Source organism: Microcaecilia unicolor, chromosome 3 (genome assembly GCF_901765095.1).
Source record: "Microcaecilia unicolor chromosome 3, aMicUni1.1, whole genome shotgun sequence".
Lineage (NCBI taxonomy): Eukaryota > Metazoa > Chordata > Amphibia > Gymnophiona > Siphonopidae > Microcaecilia > Microcaecilia unicolor.
Window position 1 is genome coordinate 435,847,646 of NC_044033.1, and position 11,697 is coordinate 435,859,342.

General features: G+C 40.6%; 1 long non-coding RNA gene across 1 annotated transcript; it reads right to left on the bottom strand.

Moving 5' to 3' along the window:
- Nucleotides 1–1,707: 1,707 nt before the first annotated feature.
- LOC115465195 lies at nucleotides 1,708–11,354 on the bottom strand. Its single transcript, XR_003941353.1, has 3 exons — nucleotides 11,161–11,354; nucleotides 7,898–7,902; nucleotides 1,708–1,718 (listed from the first exon to the last, which is right to left on the bottom strand). It is a non-coding gene; the product is annotated as an uncharacterized LOC115465195 (long non-coding RNA).
- Between the last annotated feature and the right edge of the window lie 343 nt (nucleotides 11,355–11,697).

The following is an 11,697-nucleotide window of genomic DNA, read 5'->3' on the forward strand; positions in this document are numbered from 1 at the left end:
CAGGAAAGATGTCAGGAAGTATTTTTTCACAGAGAGGGTGGTGGACGCTTGGAATGCCCTCCCATGGGAGGTGGTGGAGATGAAAACGGTAACGGAGTTCAAACATGCGTGGGATATGCATAGAGGAATCCTGTGCAGAAGGAATGGATCCTCAGAAGCTTAGCTGAAATTGGGTGGCGGAGCAGGTGGGGGGAAGAGGGGTTGGTGGTTGGGAGGCGAGGATAGGGGAGGGCAGACTTATACGGTCTGTACCAGAGCCGGTGATGGGAGGCGGGACTGGTGGTTGGGAGGTGGGAAATACTGCTGGGCAGACTTATATGGTCTGTGCCCTGAAAAGGACAGGTACAAATTCAAGGTAAGGTATACACATATGAGTTTGTCTTGGGCAGACTGGATGGACCATGCAGGTCTTTTTCTGCCGTCATCTACTATGTTACTATGAGAATACTGACCATTTAACCCTACTCTCTGTTTTCTATCTTTTAACCAGTTTTTAATCCAGAATAGAACACTGCCTCCTATCCCATGACTCTCCAATTTCCTCTGGAATCTTTCATGAGGTACTTTGTCAAATGCCTTCTGAAAATCCAGATACACAATATCAACTGGCTCACCTTTATCCACATTTGTTCACCCCTTCAAAGAAATGTAGTAGATTGGTGAGGCAAGATTTCCCTTCACTAAATCCATGTTGACTTTGTCTCATTAATCCATGCTTTTGAATATGCTCTGTAATTTTGTTCTAATAGTCTCTACCATTTTGCCCAGCACCGACATCAGACTCACCAGTCTAAAAATTTCCCAGATCTCCTCTGGAACCTTTTTTAAAAATTGGCGTTACATTGGCCACCCTCCAATCTTCCGGTACCATGCTCGATTTTAAGGATAAATTACATATTGCTAACAATAACTCCACAAGTTCATTTTTCAGTTCTATCAGTACTTTGGAATGAATACCATCTGGTCCAGGAGATTTGCTACTCTTCAGTTTGTAGAACTGCCCCATTACATCCTCCAGGTTTACAGAGAATTCATTAAGTTTCTCCGACACGTCAGCTTCAAATACCATTTCTGGCAATGGTATCCCACCCAAATCTTCCTCGGTGAAGACCGAAGCAAAGAATTCATTTAATCTCTCCGCTACGGCTTTGTCTTCCCTGATCGCCCCTTTTACTCCTCAGTCATCTAGCGGTCTAACCGATTCTTTTGCCGGCTTCCTGCTTTTAATATACCTTTAAAAAATTTTACTGTGTGTTTTGGCCTCCAACGCAATCTTTTTTTCGAAGTCCCTTTTAGCCTTCCTTACCAGCACTTTGCACTTGACTTGACATTCCTTATGCTATTTCTTATTATTTTCAGTCGGTTCCTTCTTCCATTTTCTGAAGGATTTTCTTTTAGCTCTAATAGCTTCCTTCACCTCACTTTTTAACCACGCTGGCTGTTGTTTGGTCTTCCGTCCTCCTTTTTTAATACGCGGAATATATTTGGCCTGAGCTTCCAGGATGGTGTTTTTGAACAGCATCCACGCATGATGTAAATTTGTGAACCTCGCAGCCGCTCCTCTAAGTTTTTTTTTCATCGTTCTTCTCATTTTATCATAGTCTTGCCCCATCCTTGGCCACCTTTAAATCTAGACTGAAAGCCTACCTCTTTAACATTGCTTTTGACTCGTAACCACTTGTAACCACTCATCTCCACCTACCCTCCACTCCTCCTTCCTGTACACATTAATTGATTTGATTACTTTATTTTTTGTCTATTAAATTGTAAGCTCTTTGAGCAGGGACTGTCTTTCTTCTATGTTTGTGCAGCGCTGCATACGCCTTGTAGTGCTATAGAAATGCTAAATTGTAGTAGTAGTCTCCTTTTTTAAAGTTAAACGCTAACGTATTTGATTTCCTATGTATACTTACTTCAAACCTAATATCAAATCCCATCATATTATGATCACTGTTATCAAGCAGCCCCAGCACCATTACCTCCCGCACCAGATCATGTGCTCCACTAAGGACTAGGTCTAGAATTTTTCCTTCTCTCGTTGGCTCCTGTACCAGCTGCTCCATCAAGCAGTCCTTGATTTCATCAAGGAATTTTACCTCCCTAGCATGCCCCGAGGATACATTTACCCAGTCAATATCAGGGTAATTGAAATCACCCATTATTATTGTGTTGCCCAGTTTGTTTGCGTCCCTAATTTCCTTTAACATTTCTGCATCCGTCTGTTCATCCTGGCCAGGCGGACGGTAGTACACTCCTATCACTATCCTTTTCCCCTTTACACATGGAATTTCAATCCATAGTGATTCCAAGAAGTGTTTTGTTTCCTGCAGAATTTTCAATCTATTTGATTCAAGGCTCTTGTTAATATACAATGCTACCCCTCCACCAATTCGATCCACCCTATCACTACAATATAATTTGTACCCTGGTATGACAGTGTCCCACTGGTTATCCTCCTTCCACCAGGTCTCAGAGATGCCTATTATATCTAATTTTTCATTTAGTGCAATATTTTCTAACTCTCCCATCTTATTTCTTAGGATCCTGGCATTCGCATATAGACATTTCAAACTATGTTTGTTATTTCTATTTACATCATGCTCAGTATTTGACAGCATTAATTTGCAATCTTTTGTCTGTTTTTTATTTTTATTTAAGGACACCTGATCTACTATGGTCTCTTTTGCAACCTCTCTATCAGGACACCCTATCTTCCCTGTTTTGGTGATATCTTTGAAAGATACCTTATCCCGAACCATGTGCTTTTGAGCGACTGTCGACCTCCCCCCCCCCCCCCCCCCCCCCATTTCTAGTTTAAAAGCTGCTCTATCTCCTTTTTAAATGCCGATGCCAGCAGCCTGGTCTCACCCTGGTTAAGGTGGAGACCATCCTTTTGAAATAGGCTCCCCCTTCCCCAGAATGTTGCCCAGTTCCTAACAAATCTAAAACCCTCCTCCCTGCACCATCGTCTCATCCACACATTGAGACTCCGGAGCTCTGCCTGTCTCTTGGGCCCTGCACGTGGAACAGGTAGCATTTCAGAAAATGCTACCCTAGAGGTTCTGGATTTGAGCTTTCTACCTAAGAGTCTAAATTTGGCTTCCAGAACCTCTGTCCCACATTTTCCTATGTCATTGGTACTCACTTGTACCAAAACTGCCGACTCCTCCACACATTATCTAAAATCCTATCTAGATGATGTTTGAGGTCCGCCACCTTCGCACTTATATATTCTGATATTTGTCAACATTTGCTTCTTTCTGAGCTGAAGGCGGCTTACCTTCGAAAGCTAATCAAAAAATGTATTTTTAGTTCAATAAAAATGGTATCATCTTATTCTCTTTTCTGTGTTTTGATTTATTTCTATTTATTAACTAAATAAAAAGAGAAATGAGCAATTGCATGTTGGCCAAGGCTATTCTGGGGACTTACATCCCAAATCTGGCAAAGTACATGTCTGTATCTCACTCTACTGCAGCCAGTCATCCAGAGTGTGGCATTAGCTGCTTTACTACTAGAAACACAGAACAAACAAAAGTATGATTATAACGGGACTCATATAAATAATTCAACTAATCCAACAACATTCTTGCTATCCATCTCTCCTCCCCACCCTCATTCAAAAAAAAACCTCAGTAAGTCAGAATGTGCCTTACTGTCTACATGTATGTATCAGCAAAAGGTAGGGACTGTTTTAAAGCCTTGGAGCCCAAAAGTGAAAGATGACACTGCCTGCCATGATAATGGTCTTTAAGAATTTCAAAAATGGGGTGTACCTTGACACACCTATGCAAACTGCTGAGTCTGGTTCTGGGGCTGACTGAAGAGTCAGACTATGCATGACTAACAGCCATACCCAGTTTAAGAAGCTGCAGGCTGCGTTACAGTCAGCTCTCTTACACTATAGTAATCTAATATCAATTTCAAATATAGGCACTGAAGTTCATAGACCTCAATATGTATACTTTGGAAGAAAGAGGAGATATGATTGAACTTTTAAATATCTCTGTGGCATAAATGCACAAGAGGCAAGTCTCTTTCATCTGAAAGGAAGCTAGAATGAGAGGGCATAAGACAAAGCTAAAATGGGGTAGGCTCAGAAGAAATCTAAGGAAATACTTCTTTACAGAAAGGGAGGTGGATGCATGGAACGATTTCCCGGAAGACGTGGTGGAGACAAGGACTGTATCTGAATTTATTTTGTAAAATTTGACATACTGCCTTTGGTAAACCTCAAGTTGGTGTACAATATTAAATCAAGAAAGAATGGGACAGGCACGTGAGATCTCTTAGGGGGAGGAACAGATAGTGGATGATATGGATAGGCAGACTGGATGGGCCATATGGCCTTTATCTGACATCATTTTCTATGTTCTCCCCCTTCCTTTGCCCCCTAGCAATGGTTATGCAATATCACAGCCTGAGCCTCATACTGGAAGGAATTGCTCAAAGTAAAAAACAACTCAATACTAGCTGTGAGATGACAAGTATATCCATGTACAAACAAATTAAGCAACAACAGATACTCTTCCAAGTGATCCTGTATGAAGTCTTCCGACAGATGTGGATTATCACATTTTTGCTCATACCAGCATCACTATTAGGCAAGCAAAAAGTCATGATTACCACCATAGATGAGCAATACTATAAACCACCCAGATTGATTTCAGTCAGAGTGGTGGTATATCAAGCATTATAAATACATAAATATTACTGCACAGGTCAGAAAAACTGTGCATTTACATATGCCAGACAGTCACATGTTTATGTTTATTTAAAACTTGATATACCGCGTTTACATAATAATAGGCCAAAGCGATTAACAATATAAAAAATTATTAACATAAAATCAAAACAAGGAAAAGGAATGCCAATTACAATAGGAAAGTAAACAATCAGACACAAGCAAACAACATTCACTCATTCACAAACAGTTACTCAGATACAGTTTTAAAAAATCTCCAGGTACAATGTGTGCATATCAAGCAAGTATTAGCCTCACAGAATTAGAAGAACTAAATGGGGAGTTGAGGAGCGCTAAATGAAAAAAGTGAAATTGAGTTGTTTTTTAAAATTTGGTAAGTGAAAGTTCTGATCTAATGCTTGAAGCTAGATTATTCCATAGTGATGGTGTTAAAAAGTAGAAAGCAGAATTCCGGGTGGACTTACAACGAGCTTGCTTAGGGGATGGGAGCACCAGATGATTGGCATCATGTGAACGAAGTAAATAAGTAGGGGTATAAGGGATAAATAAAGAGAAAAGATATGCAGGCCTGCAAGGGTATAGAGGTGTATTTTCAAAGCACTTAGACTTACAAAGTTGCATAGCAACCTATGGAACTTTGTAAGTCAGTGCTTTGAAAATGAGCCCCATAAAGTCTTAAATGTAAACAATAGAATTTTATAACAGATGCGATAGGAGACGGGTAACCAGTGAAGTGTAAGGAATAAAGGAGTAACAAAATCAAACCATTTGGCCTTAAACATCACACGGACTGCTGAATTTTGGAGAGTCTGAAGACGGCGTAATTGAAATTGGAGAAGTCCTGCATATGCCATATTACAGAGATAACAAAGGCATGGATCAAAGTATGTCATGAATTTAAATCCAGGTAGTGTCGGATTGAAAGCAAACGTCACAACCAGAAAAACCCAGATTTTACGACGCTAGACATCTGTTTACCGAATAAAAGTTTGGAATCAATGAATACTCCCAAATAATGAAATGAGTCTACGGGAACAATTTGATAGTTAAAAAGACTCAATGGTATTGAAGGTGTACTAAATGAACCACTAATCCAACATGATGTCATTTTTGCAGGATTGAGTACAAGTCTATGTGAGACCAACCAAGCAGATAACGAAGAGAATGCCATTTGAAGGGGTTCTAAGTCTATTGAAAATGGTGATGTAGGATAGATTAACAGAACATCATCTGCATAAATGAAGAAACGAATATTATGATCTTGAAACAGTGTTGCTAGAGGACTGAGAAAAATGTTAAACAGTAATGGTGAGAGCACTGACCCCTGTGGAACCCCACATCAGCTTATAATCAGAAGATACATCGTTAGGAGCTGATGCTGAAAAGATTCTGCCTGTAAGAAAATACTTAAACCAAGTCAGAATAGTACTGACCAGACCAATCAATTGAAGACGTGCCAAAAGTAATGAGTGAGCTATAAGGTCGAATGCAGCCAAGTCTAGGGAAATGACGAGAGCGATTTCTCCCCTTTCTTGATTAGTATGAAGTTCACTAAGCAATACAGTCACTGTTGTTTCTGTATTGTGTTTGGCTCTAAAACCTGTCTACATGGGAGAGCAATTGATCAAATATTACCTTTTCTGTAAATTTTGAGAGAATACATAGATTCAAAATTGGACGATATATTATGGGGTCTGAAGGATCAAATGAAAAACTTTTAAGAATGGGCTTGACGACAACCCTTTTCCATGGTTGCGGAACGGTGCCAGTTGTTAAGTTTAAAGGTACCAAGTGAAAAGCTAACATTAGCAGTCCATGCTGTGGGAGCTTTAGCCAACTAGATGGAGTAAGATCTAATCAGAAAGTAGTAAGATGAACATTATTGACTATTCTTTCAAAAACAACAAGCGAAGGAACATTAAAATCACTCCAGCATTCAGATCCAGTAGTAGAGTGTAAAGTCTCAGTGGAAGAAGGTGATTGAGCTACATACAAAGATTTAATGATGATTATAAATTAGAGATTTTTGATAGAAAATGCTTGGCCAATATATCTGATGGAGGAAAATTACCACCATTACTTGGTAAATCAGACCGAGTGAGGTCGGAAATTATTTTATATAACGTCTTAGCTGGATTTGATGAATTATTAATAGTTTTGACAAAGAAATTTCTTTTGGCAATTTTACGTTCTGCATTATAGCAGAATGAAAAATCCTTGAATAATTGTTTTGCCGAGTGGTTTCCACAATCTTTTCACCAAAGGCGTTCTGCCCTTCGCAGTTGGTGCTTCAATAATAACAGGCCACTATGAAACCAAGGGGATTTTCTAGAACAAGTATGGTTAATAGTATCAGTGTCAATATTTTCTTGGGGTCTAAAGATTAGCTCTAATGTTACTCTCAGTGTGTAACAGCCTATTCAAATGACTTATTTAAAAAGTCATCTGGAAACAAAGAATTTAGCAGTTGAGTGGTGGCTGGGTCCTGTTGGGAAGAATGAGAGGAATGCTTCTGGTTTAGGATTTTATTTATTTATTTTTGTTACATTTGTACCCTGCACTTTCCCATTCATGGCAACCAATGCGGCAGGCAATGGAGGGTTAAGTGACTTGCCTAGAGTCACAAGGAGCTGCCTATGCCGGGAATCAAACTCAGTTCCTTAGTTCCCCAGGACCAAAGTCCACCACCCTAACCACTAGGCCACTCCTCCACTCAACGAGAAGGAGTATGAAACTGAAAAGTAGAAAGTAACAAAAAGTGGTCTGTCCAGGGTAAAGATAACGTGTGTATACACTTGAAAACTAGCATGTTAATGGAATCAGCTTGCAATAAGATAAGGTCTAGTGTATGACCTGCTACATGAGTAGAAGATTTAACTAATTGACAGAGGTGAATATCATCCAAAAAAGAAAGAAATGATGTAGATCGAACTGATTGAGGGTCATCAACATGAATGTTAAAATCACCTGTAATTACAAGATTCAAGAATCTAGTAGCAGCATCAGCAAGTGTTTGCATGAAAGTCTCCTAAATGTGTTTGGGGGGGGGGGGGGGAGGGAGGGAGGCTGGAGGTAAATAGCATACCGTTAAGTTAAAAGGGGAAGGAACAGATATTTTCAATACCCTGAATATTGGAAATCAGAGACTGATAACTCCACTGCTTGGAGTAGTGGTAACAAGCAGATTGGGACACCTCCTCCCTTTTTAGGCATTCTAGCAGTGAGGAAAACTGTATAATTTGCAGGCAGACACTGATATAAGTAAGATTCCTCATTGTTACAAATCCAAGTTTCTGTGAGACATAATAAATCCAAACTATTATATGAGATAAGATCTCATATGTGGAGGAGTGGCCTAGTGGTTAGGGTGGTGGACTTTGGTCTTGAGGAACTGAGTTCAATTCCCGGCACAGGCAGCTCCTTGTGACTCTGGGCAAGTCACTTAACCCTCCATTGCCTGCCGCATAGAGCCTGCCATGAGTGGGAAAGTGTGGGGTACAAATGTAACAAATATAAATAAAATAAAATCATGAATTAAATGTGTCTTAGACCAAAGAGATCTGCAATTAAGAAGACCAAACTGTAGAGAGTTGATGCTGAGGAAGAGGTAGTAATAAAAGACTTATGTAAGCATGGTGTACAGGCTGTTAATGATATGACATAGTTTCTATTGTAACTCATGTTTAACGTGAGCAACTGCAAAGTGATGCATGTGGGAAAGAGGAACCCATTATAGCTAAGTAATGCAAGATTCCACATTAGGAGTCACTGAACAGGAAAGGGACCTAGGTGTCATCGTTGATGATACGTTGAAGCAGGGGCGTAGCCAGACTTCGGCGGGAGGGGGGGGGGGCCAGAGGCCAAGGTGAGGGGGCACATTCCCCCCCCCCCGCCATTTTTGACCCCCTCCTGCCGACGCCATCTTTGACCCCTCCCCCAGCATCGCCAACCTTCCCTCATTGCCGTCGCCATTGCCGTCGAGTACCTGTGCTGGCAGGGGTCCCCAATCCCCGCCAGCCGAAGTTCTGTGTCTTCACTGAAGACTCTTCAGCCCGTCTCTGAGTTGGCGCGTTGCTGCAGACTGCTGCAGCAGCTGATCTGATTCTGCAAGCGGGAAGCCGATTCTCTTTGCGTGGTATGAATCGTCCTGACGTCCTGCACATTCCTACATGCAGGATGTCAGGACGATTCATACCAGCAAAGAGAATCGGCTTCCCGCTTGCAGAATCAGATCAGCTGCTGCAGGCTGCAGCAACGCGCTGGCCCAGAGACAGGCTGAAGACACAGAACTTCAGCTGGTGGGGATTGGGGACCCCCGCCAGCACAGGTACTCGACGGCGATGGTGATGGGGGAGGGTTGGCGACACCGGGGGAGGGGTCCAGGGCCAAATCTGAGGGGGCCCAGGCCCCACGTAGCTACGCCACTGCGTTGAAGCCCTCTACTCAGTGTGCGGTGGCAGCTAAGAAAGCAAATAGAATATTAGGTATTATTAGGAAAGGAATGGAAAACAAAAATGATGATGTTATAATGCCTTTGTATTGCTCCATGGTGCTACCGTACCTCAAATATTGTGTTCAATTCTGGTCACTGCATCTCAAAAAAAGATACAGTGGAAACAGAAAAGGTACAGAGAAGGGCAACAAAAATGATAAAGGGGATGGGACAACTTCCCTATGAGGAAAGGCTAAAGCGGCTAGGGCTCTTCAGCTTGGAGAAAAGACAGCTGTGGAGAGATATGATAGAGGTCTATTAAAATGGACTTGGGGAAAATCCACTGCTTATTTCTAGGATAATACAACAAAACAAAAAATATAGTAGAGAATATTCTCAGAGTAACTCTATAATCTAGTCAAGTTGTATAAGGTAGAGTCTCATATAGAAAACACGGCTACTTTCACTTCACTCCCTCGGTGAATCTGCGCTCGTGTATATTTTTTATGCATTGACTCTTCCTCCAACCTACATATACTGTAATAACTTTTTCAATTACTCATAACATTGCATAAGTATAACATCGTGGTTACGTGATACTTATCTGTTTAAACTGGTGTGCTCATAAGCCCCGACAGGAAATCCTGAGATATTCATATTTTGTTCTTCCATGCCAAATCTGGTGAATTTCCATGCTTTATTTGAAGGTCATTTTGCCTCATGGGCTTCAGCCATCTCAATCTGCCTTCATCAGCTCTCTCCTACTTGCTTCCTTAGCTCTGGCTCCTAGCATCACTGCCTTCTTTTTTTGGGCCGCGGCCACCAGAAGGGCAAGTGAGGTGAACAAATCAACACTGGGTCCTTCAATTTAATGAACAGCTCTGGTTGTATATTTTAGTTGGTATATTTTCAGTAATGTTCCTAACAAAATTACGATACTTTTAAGCACAGGCAAAGGTACCCATAGAAATGTATTACTGGGCTACGCAGCTAAATGTGCGCATATAACATTATTGTAAGCACCCTAGTCCCATGAGCTGACTCTGTCCTACATGTATCTGAATAAGATTTATGTATGTCACCAGTGGCCTGCAACGTTACCTGAGGGAAAAGCTTCATTAACAAACTAACCTCGTCTCAAGTTCCAAAAACACTTGAGAGGAAAAATAAGTGAAAATCTAGAAAAAAGGTGTTACATTCCAAAGGAAATTTTTGTAAGTAATTATATACAGGATAATGAAAAGATGACCAACTGAAAGTTTAGCAGAATATGTTTATTCCACAAGATGTGGTTTACTTAAGGACTAGTTGAACTATAAAAGTTTTATAAAATCTTGGTTAACAGGAGTGCAAGAAAGAAAACTATACACCTCAATGTATAAATGCAGGGATAAATGCAAAGGAATGTTACAAATCAAACGTTTCTTCCCTCCCACTTAACAATAAACTACAGCTCAGAACACTTTGGTGAATACAAAAATCATAAACCCCTTTTTCTTACTATAATATCAGATGAGGGGTACTGCAGAAAATGTGGTATCCCACTCTGTTACCAGTACACTTTCTCTCAGGATCATGAATCAACCAAGGAAGTATGGCTTTGAGGCATATTTTCAAAGCACTTAGCCTTCCAAAGTTCCATAGAAACCTATGGAACTTTGGAAGGCTAAGTGCTTTGAAAATATGCCTCATTATCCCCTGCTAATATCCTCTGTGTGTCAATAGTCTTTCGCTCAATGAAAACAGATAGAAAATTTAGTCTAGTTCCTGGATGTCATAGGTGCAATTGTTGAAAACTTATCTGATGGTTCAAGCTTTCCTTGAGTCTTCTTCTTGCGTGGAAATGGTGGGGCCCTTCTTCTTTGTCCTCCTTCTGTGTAGGGTGAGGAATTATCAGCTGACAGAGTTCTTAGGAATTCAGACACACTCTAAATTTCACCTGAAGCTGAGATATATCTCAACCCTTTCACAGTTCAGATTTATTTCTGTATGAAATTTAGATTAACTTAAACATACTCTGAACAGAATTCTCAGAAATTCAAACACACTCTGAATTACACCTGAAGCTGAGACATATCATAGCCCTTTCACAGTTCAGATTTATTTCTGTGTGAAATTTAGATTAACTTCGATGTCTTCCCTATGGTATATCACAATAATAATTAAAAATGCTCCTCAAACTGTATACACTTTGCAAATATTTACCCCACAGATGTCTTAAACTTTATTTATTTGCTTATTTATTTACACAAGCTTGATATACAGCTAAGGCCAGGGGCATTAGCATAAAAGCATAGACAGATTAAAACAGATAAAAAGTTTTAAAAAGTGGGAAGCTAAAAGGACTAATGGAGCAGCAGAACTGGTACTACATGGTGCCAGAGAAAGCAATAGAGAAAAGGTGGGGTTTGGGGGCTTGTCTGAATTTGGGTAGGGTGGGCTGGTTCCTGATGGATAGTGGCAGGTCATTCCATAGTTTAGGGCCAAGGTAACAAAAGGCAGAATCACGGGTAAAGGAAGGACTGATGCAAGATGAAGGTGAAAAGCAAGTTATGTTGAT